Source organism: Thalia democratica, chromosome 5 (assembly GCF_965202585.1).
Source record: "Thalia democratica chromosome 5, ktThaDemo2.hap1.1, whole genome shotgun sequence".
Lineage (NCBI taxonomy): Eukaryota > Metazoa > Chordata > Thaliacea > Salpida > Salpidae > Thalia > Thalia democratica.
This window is the reverse complement of record NC_139169.1, coordinates 10,252,994-10,267,648: the sequence shown is the minus strand read 5'-3', so window position 1 is coordinate 10,267,648 and position 14,655 is coordinate 10,252,994.

Sequence of the window (14,655 nt, the reverse complement as noted above, 5' to 3'; positions counted from 1 at the left end):
TTTTTTATCACTTAGTAATCCACTAATGAGTTAAGCACGGAAAATACATTGTTTTGAAGTTTTAGTGTAGTGTATTTTTTGAAATATTTTTTACAAGTTGAACACTTTTCATACAAAAACTAAAGTTTAGACTTAATGTAGTTTTACAAGCGAGTTAGGTAGATATACCATTAACTCGTTTAAACTTTACTTATGACGAAGACATATTCGGTCAACACACTTAATAAATAAATTTAGATTACTTGAACAAAACTAAAATGATAAAAATGCATATGACGTCAATCAATGTATATAATACCGGAGTTTAACTTATTTGTTTAACGTTGAGTTTAATATTGAAGTAAATTATTACCATATTATTAGCATATTAAAGTACCTTAAACAGGCTGTAAATGCTAAAACTTTAAAATTTGTATACTAACTACAATAAATTCTATAACTTTTAGAAACCATAGCTTTACTGTTTGACATTTATTGAAGGCAAAGTTTCAAAACTACTAGAAAGTATTTTTATTGTTGAATTACAAATTGATTATTTTAAAAACTCTTTCTTGTTGAAAGTAATTTATACAGCTATATAAATTTAAACATTTTACAGCCTAACAAAAATGTTTAGGCACTTAACTAGTATAATTATATGCATGTTTATGGTAAACAATAGTTTAGACAGCTGTTTCGTACATGAAATATAAAACTTCATGTACTCCTAAGTAAGCTCAAGTTTACTTGAATAGTAAACATAAATTTTGATTTTGAATTCAGGGAAACTTAAGACAATTTTAATTTTTCTTTAAATTTCAGGGAAGCTTTAAGTATTTAAAATATACAAGAAGTTCAATCAGAATTAGATTTCGTTAATCCAGTTTCAATACTTGTTCAAAAAATAAATCTATTTGTTTTTATGTGCTTATTTTGAATTGTTTTAGCCTTGTGGCTAGTTCTTCACATTTAATTTGTGCTTTTTTAACATTTTAAATTTTTTTACAAAAAATTTGAGAAAATTATCATTTTAGACTAAGTTTATGAGTTAAAAATATAATTAAAAATAATATAGACTTTTTCGATGGAACTTTTTTGGTTTTTTGGTTTAAATTTGTTGCTTAGTTAGTATACACATAATTAAGCATCTTATTGAGATTATGCTAAAAAATATTTGTATGTTTTGAAAGAAAAGCATAGTAAATTGATTAAAAATTGAGTTTTTATTTTCGACTAATTTGTCAACGATGTCATTAAACATTTTCTCATAAAAATATATTTATTACGAAACTATTTAGTAAATTTCAGTGTAGAAATGTAGTTTTAATAATGAAAATATTTTAAGTCGCAACAGAGCGGCCGAATTAATACTTATATTCAGTTAAAGTGTTAGTTTAAATGTTAAAAATGAACTATTAAATATTATTTTAAATATAATTCTTAAAGTTTTTCAAAAAACAACGACTTAATGACTAACAAACTTACTTTTTAAATAATAACTATATTATAACAATTCATTTTAATTAAAAAAAGTATGATATAAACTTAACTTAAAATTAAAAAATACAAAATAAGTACAAACAACTTTAATGAGTTACAATAGTCAAACATAACTTATAATAGTTTGAATCTATGTTATTAATTAAATTTTTTAGTATTTGTTTTGTTGTTTGTATGATATTACTGATAAAGTAATTTATTATTATTATTGTGCTCAATCACAAGATATTTGACCTGCACCAAAAAACTTAATTAAACTAGGAATAAGACTGATTCAGATACGTACTTATTTAAACTAAAATTCAACAGCAAGGTTTATTGCGACTAAATTCAAACTAATATTTTCTTTAGTCAGATATAATAAGAAAAATAAAAATATATTTTAACTATGTGAAAGTTTGATGTAAATTTAAAATAACATCAACGAGGTAAAAAAGATAATTAGTATGATTAACTTTAATGTAACATTAGTAACCCTAAGAGCATTTGTTTTTATTATTTAATATAACTAATATTAATTAAGGTAAAAAATAGTATAGTAATTTTTAAAAAGGTTTTGTTGGTAAAGCAAAAATAAAACTTTTCTAAGTGGTGCTAAAAAAAATTAAAAAATACAATTGCTTTATGAACTATTATATTAAAAATTTTTTTTTTTTGAAAAACCCTATATTTTATTTCTACGCCTTTAGAAATTTTAAATAAAAATACGTCTTGGTTATTTTTAAAATGTTCTTGAGATATATTTTTTGTGTTAAAACTAGTACCAAAACAAATAAAATCCCTTAAACATATCATTTTTGTTTCTTTAAGTTTCTAAAATTAAGATACAAAATTTTCTGTTTGTCTACCTTATATACCTTCTAGTACCAAGCAAATTTGCTGCTACTCGACTACGTTCCGACTGAATACAGAAAACTTTGTTTATGAATCAGAAAATTGCGCTTTATGTCGTGTTTATACTACTGTTAGACTTTTAATTACTCGTATTCCGGCCTATATATTTTCAATAAGCTTAAAATACAATTATCATTCAACTGTAATAACTTTTATTTATTTTAAATTCATAATTTGACTTGATAAATATAAGATTTAAAAATTCTAATGACCTTACAATCACTTACAATTCAACTTATAAAAACTTATAAACCATCTAGAATATAAAATACTTCTAACTGTAAAAAAGTAGTTATCTGTAAAATCAACTTCTAACTCATTATTAAACTTAAATTATATCAATTTTTATAACTTAAAAAACTGTATACTCACAATTTAACCTAATGTCTCAACCATTAAAATCTAAGAAACGCAAAATAAGTAGATAACTCTTTTTGCTAACTAGTGGTAAATTCTTCAACTTATGAAACTTAGAACTTTTTTTGTAATTTACTTATTGAAAACTTAAGTTTATGCTTTGGAATATAATTGTTGGTTTATGTTTGATTAAAACGAGCATTTTTATTGTAATATTGCTTTTAATTTATACGCATAAATTTTTTTTTAAGCTTATACAATTTAATCGTTATACTATCAAACCTAGGGAAATTGTATGCTAAAACTTACAGTAACTTTTTTAGAAATGTTAGAAATCATTTAAATTTGCACCATTTTTCTTCTTCCATGATTATACTATATTAAAATTTATGTACAAAAAAGTACAAGAAATAAATGATAGTGTACCATAAGAATTTAATAAGTTTGTTCTGCAATTTAAAAAAATCTTCTAAAATTAATTTGCCTTTTAAATTATAAATTATAAAATGATTACTTTTATATTTTATATAATATTATAATGTTTTTTATCTAATTTCACTAATCAATTATTAGTTATTTCTATAAACTCCTATTATATATAAACAGAGTTTTTTTTTAAGTTTAGCCCACTTGTGGTTCTATAATTGTACAAAGAATGCTTTTACATTTTAAGTTTCTTTTATGTTTAAGTTTTTTTTTACCATTAATCAAATTTGTAAGTTAAAAACTTTAATTTTAACTATTGCACTTTAAAAACGTTTAACTTATTAAGTTTTACACATATACATTGAATTAAAAACTAGATAAGCAAAAAAAAAACAACTCATATCTATATACGTTGACTTGTTGTATTTAGATTAAAACTGTTAAAAATGCAGTATACTGTTTCTCACTAATAAACAATTTCTTATTTGTAAATGTTTGTAATTAAATTAAAGCGTTCAAAAACTTTGAAGTAGGTAAAAGTTTACTTTGAATTTTTATTATCGAAACAACGCTTACGTCACTATGGATTTCTCACAACATTTTATTTATTATAAAGTTAAATAAAGAGGTTTTTTCGAGAACTAATAAATCCGAAAATGGAAGTTTAATTTTAAGCTGCACAAGCAGCCATGAAAATGTATTAAATATTATGTTGGTATTTAACTTCGTACAATACTAATGCATCTCATGCAAATCAGTGTAACTGTTAATATACATTTAAAAAAAAACTTGCATCTAAAAGTTTAAAAGGATTGTGGTTATGATAGTTTAAATGTTTATACTTTTTTGTACTTTTTACTTGCACTTATGTTAGTTAGAAAGAAATGGTTTTCTTGGTGTTTTCTAATGCACTAACTGTCTTTTACAACCAAAAAAAGTCATTTTATTGTAACGTTTCTAAAAAATTGATAAACACAGTTATTTCAACTATATTGATGTTTTACAAATTTAGCCAAATTCAATAAATAATTTTTTTCAATATTAATATTTATCTAAAAAAAACTCTTTACTTTCTTAAATAATCACTTGATAATGATTAATAAAATTTAGTTGCTTTAAAGGACTAAAATATTTATTCTATTTGAAAATTAAATATTTTTTGTTTCTACGCTACTAGAAATTTTATGCCAAAAATACATCTTGGTTATTTTAAAACATTTTAATAAAATTAACGTGTTAGATTTACTATAAGTACCAAGCAAGTTGGCTGCTACTGGACTACGTTATAAAAAAAAATCTAGTAAACTTTTTTTATATATTACAAAAAGTTGCGCCGAAATAGTTTACTACTGTTAAACTTAATGATGACTTATATTCCAGCTAATGGCTTTTTAATAAGATTAAAATTAACTACATGTATAACTGTATCAACTTTATAATCACTTAAAATACACTTTATGACCAAAAAAGATAAGATTAGAAAAATATTTATCACTTTACAACCACTTTTAACTCAACTTATCAAAACTTATGAACAATTTTAAATACAAAAAACTTCTAACTATTTAAACTTTATTATTTTTTACATATCAACTTATAATTTATCATTATACTTAAATCACATAAACTTTCTTAACTTTAAAAACTTAATAATCACAACTTAACTTAAAACTTACGAACTACTTTAGGTTATAAAAGATTACAACTGTCAACTTACCTGTATTAAGTTTATAATCTTTTAGGATTTAATTTATGACTTTTTAGTAAACTAACATTACATAGACACTTTTTTACATTTAATAACTTTATAATAATTTAGTTTAAGTAATAAGAAGTTTTTGTCTTTTTGTCCAAAATGTTGCTTGTTCAGTTATCAAGTTTGTTAACTAATAGCTGTTATAAAATAAAACAATAAATAAATTAAATTCTAACAACGATATAAATAATATACGTACTAAGAATTACTAACTTACGCGCCAAACTCTTACTACAAATTGATTTAATTTTTCAATTTTCTAACTCTATAAATTGTATCTCTACCATTAAAATCTAAAAGTGTCAAATAAGTAGATAATTATTTTTGCTTTCTCTACAAATTAAAAACTTGAAATTTTTTCTTCAATCTGTTTGTTGAAAACAGCAGGTTTATGCTTTGGAAGATAATTTTTTTATGTTTATTAAATTAAGCTCTTTTATTTTAATAGTACTCTTAATTTATAAGTATAAACAGACATTTTGTTAAGAAGCTATTTAATTAGAATCATTGACTATTAAATTAAAAGAAATTATATGCTAAAACTTACAGTAAACTTATTTTATTAATTTATAAGCAGTAGTGAGCTTTGCACCATTTCTATTTCTGTTAAGTTATACTATTTTGAATTTAATGTTCAAAAATAAATAATAGATAAATGATTACTATTAAAAAATATTATTTTTCTTCCGCAATTTATTAGCCATCTATAAAAAAAATGCTATTAAATTTAGAAATTACCAAATAATAGAATATATTGATTTTTATTAATTTTTCTTTATTTATTTTTTTAATCAATTACTCGCAAATTCATTAAAAACTTTTTATTTAGATTTTTTTTAGGTTTGTATTTTTACAAAATGCTCCGTAATGTTAAGCTTCTTTTGATAACTTCCTATGTTTTATTTTAGTGCTTATTTAATTGTTATAAAGAATCTTTTGACATTTTTAAGCTTCTTTCAACTTAATAGTTCAGAAAATCATTATTCTAGATTAAGTTTACTTAAAAACTATAATTCAAAATATTGCACTATTCAAATGAGTTTTTTTTTTTGCTTTAAAGAAATCTTGATAACTATGCATTTAATCAAGATTATACTATAAAATGTTTATAAGTTTGAAAACAAAAGGTTAAAAAATTAACAAATGATAAGTTTTAATTTTCTACTAACTAGTCAACGACGTCATTAAAATATTTCTGTCAAACATTTTTTTTTATTAAAATATTTAATAAATTTGAGTGCAAACACGTAAGATCAACTCAAATTCCAAAAGTTTTAAGTCGCCACAAAGCGACTAAACTAACATTTATATTTTTTAAAGTTATAGTTTGAATGTTTAAAATGAACAGAAAATATTAAAAGCAATCTAAAAATAACATATGTTATGTGATACTTTTTAAAATGTACAAGTCGATAAAAATAAAACGATTGCAAAGCTATTTTTATTAAAATTAATTGTCTTATTTTTTTTTAATGGCATGAATATTTTGCTTGTGTTCTAAACATAATTTAAGCTTATAATAGTTTTGAAGAAATTTACTTTTGATTTTTAAAACTTTGATTTAATAATCATAAATTATTTAAATTTTTCTAAATTTTTTTTTAATAAAACGATAAAACTCTTTCCAAGCTTTTATTACTAGTTGTATGTAAATTTATTTAACAATATATTACAAAGCTACCACAGTTTTTTAAAAACAAGGTTTAACAGATTTTATATGTTACAATATGCACATTTAAATCACACGTATATAGCTTTATTAAATTCTTAATCAAAAGATAGATCAACAATTATCAATTATGAATTATAAGATTTTTTTTAACTTAATATTTGCTTGGTTCTTAAATTTGTTGAGCGACAGAGCTTTACAATTAAGTTAAAAAACGTTATCAATTACTAACCTAACTTTTAAACAAACAAAGTATCAAAACATATCTTTATTGTTTAATCTTAATATTTCGTGATGAACTTTTAGCTTCAAGTAGTATAAAGCATTGTCAATAGTTAAAATGCGAACTGTTTTTCTAATATTCTTTGAAATTTAGAGCTAATTAATAAAAGTTAACAAAAAGTAGTAGTCTGTTTTAGTTATCAGACTTTCTATTTCAAACGATGATGATAAAACATTTATAGTTTAAATCATCATGCATATATGAGGCTCGATAACTGAGAAAATTTTTTGTTTAGCAGTTTTTGATTAGGTTAAAGTAAAAAGTAAGTTAATATTACAAAATAAGGTTAAGTATAATGTTATTAGTATCTATCAACTTGACCAGAATTTTAATTTTAAGCCTTGAACTACTAAAAATAGGTGTAAACTTACATACCATTAGAGTTGTCACTCAGTAAATGATAAAAGGCAGAAATAGTAGATTAAATGCTTAAAAATGAAAACCATGTTGATTGTTGTAATTTTTTTCAATATAAGTTTCAAAACTGAATGACTATTAATATATGTTTGCATTGTGTAAACACTGTTGTGTGGTTAATGCTTAATAAAAAAGAAAGAAACTTGTAATTTTTTTGTAGTGTTTGCTTTTAGTTGAAAGTTGAAATATCCAAAATTTCATATGAACATAAAAAAATGAAGATACAACTGTTGAACATATTTTACAATAGTTATTTTATTTTTTAAGTTCATAAGAACGCTGATGGTAGTGATTTTATCTGTACTAAAAGATAACTTGTTAGATTTAATACAAATTATAATTTACTGTTTATTAACATATACAAATTTAAGCTAAACAATCAGTTATAAAAATCATACAATTAACTTAAAAACATATATGTGTCTAGTATAGTCTTCCTGGTTAGGCTGTAGGGGTCTACTACATTTCTTTTTGTTTGATTTAAGGAATATACTTTGTAATTTTGTATAAAGTTTGATCTCACCAGTTCGATTATTAGACCACAAGCCTTCGACAGACCAAGACCGGTTTCGTCCTTATTAGGAAAAATCAGTCAGTTACTACCAAAAAACTTGCAGACTACAACCTACAAATGGTTTATATCGTTTTCACATAAAGCAATCATATGCTGGTACTGATCAATGACATCAGCATTGTCATATGCCGTGCAACGCTTAACAAATTGTCCACAAGGCAAATCAGCTTCTGAATCCTTCTAATTCATGAAATATTTTCAAGTGTAATAACTTAAAATGTAGATAGAGACATGTTGGATGTTTATATTATGTCTATAAAAAGAATTGTCATCATAATTAACAAAGGTAAGTATGTAAAATGTAAGATTTCTTTGCTTGGGGTAATTTGACGAAATGATATTTCAACTAAGTTAGAACAACACGAAATATTAGGACAATTTAGTTTTTATATCAGTAGATATTAAGTTTAAAAGCCTTTTTAAACATGTTTTAAGTAAAATTCTTACAGTTTTGTTTTGTAAAAATATGATACAAAATTTGACTTTTTATAATAATTTTGACTACAAAACTAATATAATAAATAGACGTGAATAGTAGTTTGCAATACTAGAATTCAGTTTGTGTTGTTGAAATTAATTATGATGAAACAAAATGCATAGATGAACGATTACTCATTCATAATTTATTAGATTTTAGTAAAGGGTATTCAGTTTTACGAAAAATGATTCACTAATTTATTAATTGTTTAAGTTAAACAATAAATCATAAAGAAAAATTCTAAAACAATCGGTGCTAGGAACTAGTATACGAAAACCTTTTGGTTATCAACTCGCACACTACGGGACGCGGATACCTTATAACGTGTTGTCCAAGACAATAATGTACTAACTGTTATCTAAGTTGTAAGTTAATGTTATTACCTTTGCATCTTACAAAAATTGATTTCATATTTTTTTAAATTATAATAAAACACTATATTTATCATGACAAATAAGTTAAACTCTAAGAACTAACTTTATTCTGTATGTATAGTATACTGCGTTTTTACAGTTTCAAATTATGCATGCCAGACAAGACATGGCGATATTAATTAGTTTAGTATTTAAACTTATACTTTAATTTAAAGTTTGTTTAAATATTTATTATGTCGTAAAGATGAAAACAAAATTTAACGAAAAACACAAGGTATAAAAACATTTATAAAATTTAAATTATACTTTTTTTTTTGTTTTAATTTGCTATAGTTAAATTTCATATGAAATACAAAAAATTAAATAACTAGTTACTATTAAAATAAAAATAAAAGTTTTTTTTATTACAATGTAGCTTTTGTTTTTTTGAAAAAATATATTTAGTGACAAAACTTAAAAAATAATGTTTAAGGGATTTCATACTATAAACGTACAAAGCTTAAACTTTATACATAAATTATCAGTATATCTGAAAGCAAATAGTAAATTCTTTTAACCTTTATTGTAAAGATGATGCTAATGCGTGAATAAAAAATATATAATTACTTAAAAATAAAGCTTTCCTTAAACTATTATTTTTTTATATATTTTATACAAAATGTTTCTTCGAGTATTTTTTTTATATTTTTTTCACATTGAATATCGTAGTCTAGTCAAGGAAAAGAGATCAAACTGTCACAATAAAATATAAAATGTTAAAATACAATATGTCTCGATAACCGAAGGTTTCTTCAAACTCATGTCTAAAGACATAACTTTGTATTTCGTGAAGATTTTTTTATTGATAGTTAAAGCTATTTAGTGAGAATCGTATACTGCGTTTCCAACAGCTCCAAATTTTGACTTGAGAACCGAATTATACAAATATGTTTGGATTTATTTAAGTACTTTAAACTGAACTAAATGTTGTAGGTATATAAATGACATCATTAAATAAGAAACAAAAGTTAATTGAAAACACTATGTAAACTAATTTAAAAGTTGCTATAATTTCCAAATAAAAAATTTTAAATGCTTGAAAATAATTATTAAAAGTAAAATTTTTGATATCTCAATATTGTTTTACTATACATAATCAATAAATTATAATAATTAAATTGAAAACTTTTGTTTTTAGTCACAAAAATAGAACAAAAATTTTTGAATTACATATGTTTTATATTATGGTATCAATACTACTATGAAGTTGTTTTAGAAATGAAACAATGTTTATTTATCTAAAAACATAAAATAGGCAAATTTAAACTGTTTTTTGTAAATAAAAAATAATAATCAAAACTAGTTTTTTATTCATTCCTAAAAGCTTTTTATGTGCCTAAAATTTGTACAGTTTTGAATATTATCTTTTAATTGGCCGTTTTTACCTATTAATATTTTTATATTGATGCAAAGAAATTAACAAACCTAGTTTTAAAACCATGAGACTTTTTTTTTGTTAAGTTTTATTAGTAACTTTTTTGACCTCAATAATACATTTTTAGTACAATATAAACTTTGTTTTTTTTCAAAACAATTTTAAACTTTAAATTTCACTATCTAAGTAAGTACTTTGTTTCTTAGCATCTTAAGTTAAATGATTTGTCAAAATAGTGAACTATATTTTTTAAACACTGTGTGCCACAAAATATTTAAGATTTCGATTTTTTCTTTAAATTCCTAACAGATCTTTTAATCGCAAATTTTTAACTTTTTATTCTTAAGAAATTAATTATTTTAAACCAGTGACACTTTAATGGTTAATTTATTGTTATATTGAAAAATAATATATGTTATACCATAAACTTTATTTTACTTCTAAAATTCTTAAAAATATGTTATGTTTAATTTTTCCATTCGTTAAAATGACAAATTACATTTTATTTTTTTGTTATTTTGAGTTTAATGACTTTGTCTGTTTTTAGTCTTTATATTTCTTTACTAATTTATTTTCAAAGTTCGTTTGTTTACAAATTTTCTTGTGTTATGCAAATTGTTAAAAAAATTAATTTACGGTTGTAAACTAAATTTGTTTCTTAATATTATACTGCTATAAAAAACTTTCCAACTTCAAACGCGAGCAATGTAAACACACTATTTACTCGTTCAAATTAAATTCAACATACGATCCTATTTACTTAAAACGCTTAAACATAATTGCGGTGTTTTAATTGCATATGACGTCAGTAATTGGTTTTGATAAAACTGTTATCTATTTATTTATTTTTAAATTTAACTTTAAAATTATACCTCTTCTTATTTTATATATTTTTAAATTGTACTTTTATAAACTTGATATGTAATTTTAATTTATTTGCTTTAAACTTGAGGAAACATCAAAATTTAATTACTTTAAATGAATTTAATACTTTTCAGTAAATATATGCGATTCACTTCATAAAAACAATAAATTATCGATACTTTAAAAAGTCTGTTAACTGTAACTATTAATTTAAAACTGATAGATCACCTTATACATTTAGTAAAAAAATTTACTGTTAAGCGTAGTAATTATTTTTAAAATGTGATATTGTAGAAAAGTTTCAAATACTACTTTATATAAAGACACTGCATTCAGAAGTATAAGAGTAACTACTTAAAGCTAATAAACTGTGGGATTTTACTAATAGTAATATACTCAAGTTAGGAACATCTGTTCAGTTTTTTTTTAACTACTTGCATTAGTTTAAAATCTTATAATTTTTTTATCGTGTTTACCAAAGTTTTAAACTACTCTTAAAAGGAAATAAAATGTATTTAAGTCTTTGTCGAAATAAAATAATAGTATAGTTATTTGTCTCAAATAAATATACTTGCTTGAATGTCACTTTTGCATTGATTTTCTGAGTTTTGCTAAATAATGCTAATGATACTATGTAAAAATTACAGTTTTAATTGAATTTTTTATTTCATTTAAAAAAAAAATTGGGATAATTTTTCTTTAATTTTTAGATAGTTCTTAATTTAGTCAATTTGCTTCGAAATTAGTACTAATTCTACCCAATGCTACACTTATAAGCTAGATTTTTTTAATAAGTAATGTTTTAGTTTTTAGTTTAGATTTTTGTGCAGAAATAAATTTTAAATAACTTTACATGTAGGCAACATTGTTAAGTGCAGTATACTAAATTATTATACTTAATTAATATTTAATATCATACCCTTGTTATACAAACAGAATCTACTCAAAATGTAGTTTAAAAATAACTAAGAAGTTTTTAAAATTTTACTTATTTTTAGAAAATGCATTGTATTCGATTTTTCAATTTTTGATTACTTATTTGATTTAAAAGTTTTAAGCATTTCAGTTACGTTTTTTACTTTTAATATAACAAATTCTTTCTCAATGCTTTTCAAACAAAGATACGTAAATTCGTTTAAATTAAAGTAAGTTTACAAACAACAACTTAATGTTGCAATTTAGCTGCTAAAAAATTACAAACGTTTAGATTTTGAATAACTTTATTCGTAGATCAACTAAAAAAACTAAATACGAACTAAAACTTTGTTTAAAATGTCAAAGGTATATACAATTAAGATATATTGCATTTAATAGTTAGCTTTAAATAGGATAAACACAGTAAATTTTGTTATTTGTTAAGAAATTTAAATTTCTAAGCTTTATTTACTATTTAGCTAGACGTTTTTACTAGCTAACATAATTTATTTGTGTGCTTTTTTTTAATATACTTACAGGTAAAATGTCATTACGATTTAGACATACAACATAGTAGTTATTGAATATCTTAGTTAGAAGCAAAATTTAACTGTCTAAATTAGTAAAATCAATAACAAACCTGCAGGTATTTAAGAATTTAACAGTTAGAAAAAATAAGAAAGGATATTTAACTATTAGTTTTTTTATAAGCAACACTTTTAAACACTTATTTATACTTTAGTTTGTAATTATTCTGAAACTTGTATTAAAACTATTTTTTTGTAGTCAATTTTGTTAAACTATAATTGCTTTACACTGCTTTATTCTTAATTTTTGTTAATTTTTAGAAAATTTAAGATTGTTATCTTTAAAAGTGTACTTATTATTGTTACAAATTTGTTTTACTACTTAAAAAAAAGCTTTAAAGTAAATGTGTATATGAAACACTTTTTCGATACAAAATTATACCGATATTACAACGGTTATAAACTAAAACAAAAAATACCCTAATTATTCTACAAAAACTTCTAAATTTAAAATTCAGCTTAAGCACAATGTTTGTGTGCATATTTTCACATTATATACTATAAGTAAATTATTTTTGTAGCAAAAAGCTTTACAAGAAATCTAAACGTGAAAGTTTTATTTAGTCTAAAATTAACTGTTTAATCTAACAGCTTTTTAACTCAAAAAATAAAAAATTTAGCAATTTAAAAAAACATTTTAAACTGGTTAAGAACTACTCTTTGATAAAGACAAGCATAACGCAAAATTGTCTAAACTTATTTATTTATTTTTTGTTTTTTACATAGCTAACTTACTTCAAGTTTAGATATCAAAAACACTGTATTTGATTCATTAACTTGTACATCAACTTTTTATAACATAACGTGCAAACTATATAAATATAAACATAAACAATTTTGAAAAAAAAAACTTTTTAAATGACAATAAAAGATGTTAGATATCCAGTAAAAGCGTATAAACATAGTACAGTTTACCATTTTTTTCCTTTAATACATAATAGTATAGAATTTTTTTTTTGTTTTTTTCAAATATTTTATGTTCATTTTCGTTCTTAGTTTTCAACAGTATTTCTAAAAAACAAAAAAAAAACTTATGAAAAGTAAATGAAGTAATTGATTTAATTATAACAGTATCAAGTAATCAAGTTTTGTATTTAAAGTTTCAATTACAAATTTAGAATTTTTATATGTTTGATCTCACATATATATACTCAAATTATCGGTTTTGTATTGTTTTAGTTGTTAAACATAAACATAGTTTTATTTTCTTATTAATTTTATTTTGATCACTGAGTAAATTTATTTTTAAAACTATGAGACAGAATGTTGTTAAAAGAAACTTTAAGAGTTTGCTTTTATATAATTGTTTCATTTGATTCAAAATATTCTATGTTTACCTAAAAGTTCTCACCTGTTGTACGATAGGTTATTCTATACTGAACATATATAAATAGTCAAATATTTGTATATTATACGATTTTGTTTAATTTTATCTCAATTTTTTGTATTAGTTTTGTTTTTTTACTTATATAACAAATACTTTTGGGTGAAAATAAACTAGTTAAACTTTTTTCCACTTTTTGGTTATCAACTAACTAAAAGAAATTATTTAAAAAATATATAACAACAATACTAAATTAATTAATTACATACATACTTTAGTCGTTTTATAAAAGATCAAAACTTGTTATACGTAAAATAAGCTAGTTTAAGAATTACATACACAAAAACGTTAAGTCTTACTTCCAAAACTTTATTTATCAAACTAAGCTTTTTGTAGGATAAGATTTATTACCAAATTAAAGTAATATAAAACAACAGCTTTTTAACTTCAATGGGAAAAAATTTTTAAATCTAAACATTTTTCACGATTTAACTACAAAAATGGTTAACAATTCTTAGTAAATTCAAAAGTAGCAAATGCTTATTGTAAATAAAGTCTACCATATAATCTTTCATATTATGTACGCTTGTAGAAAGCATTATTTTTTTAAGTGTGTTCGTTTTCCACTCGACTTGTTTTAGGTTCTAAAAAAATAAAATTCTATATTAACAAGAAATCAAAAATTTTATTAATAACTAGTTCTGACTTCAGTAGTTTAATACTTTTATTATCTCAGTCTATTTATAAATTCATCATAAATTAATAATTAATATACTTAAAACAATGCTTTTTTATTTATTTTAGAATACTTATAGTTAACCAAAAATAACTTTAATAATAATCA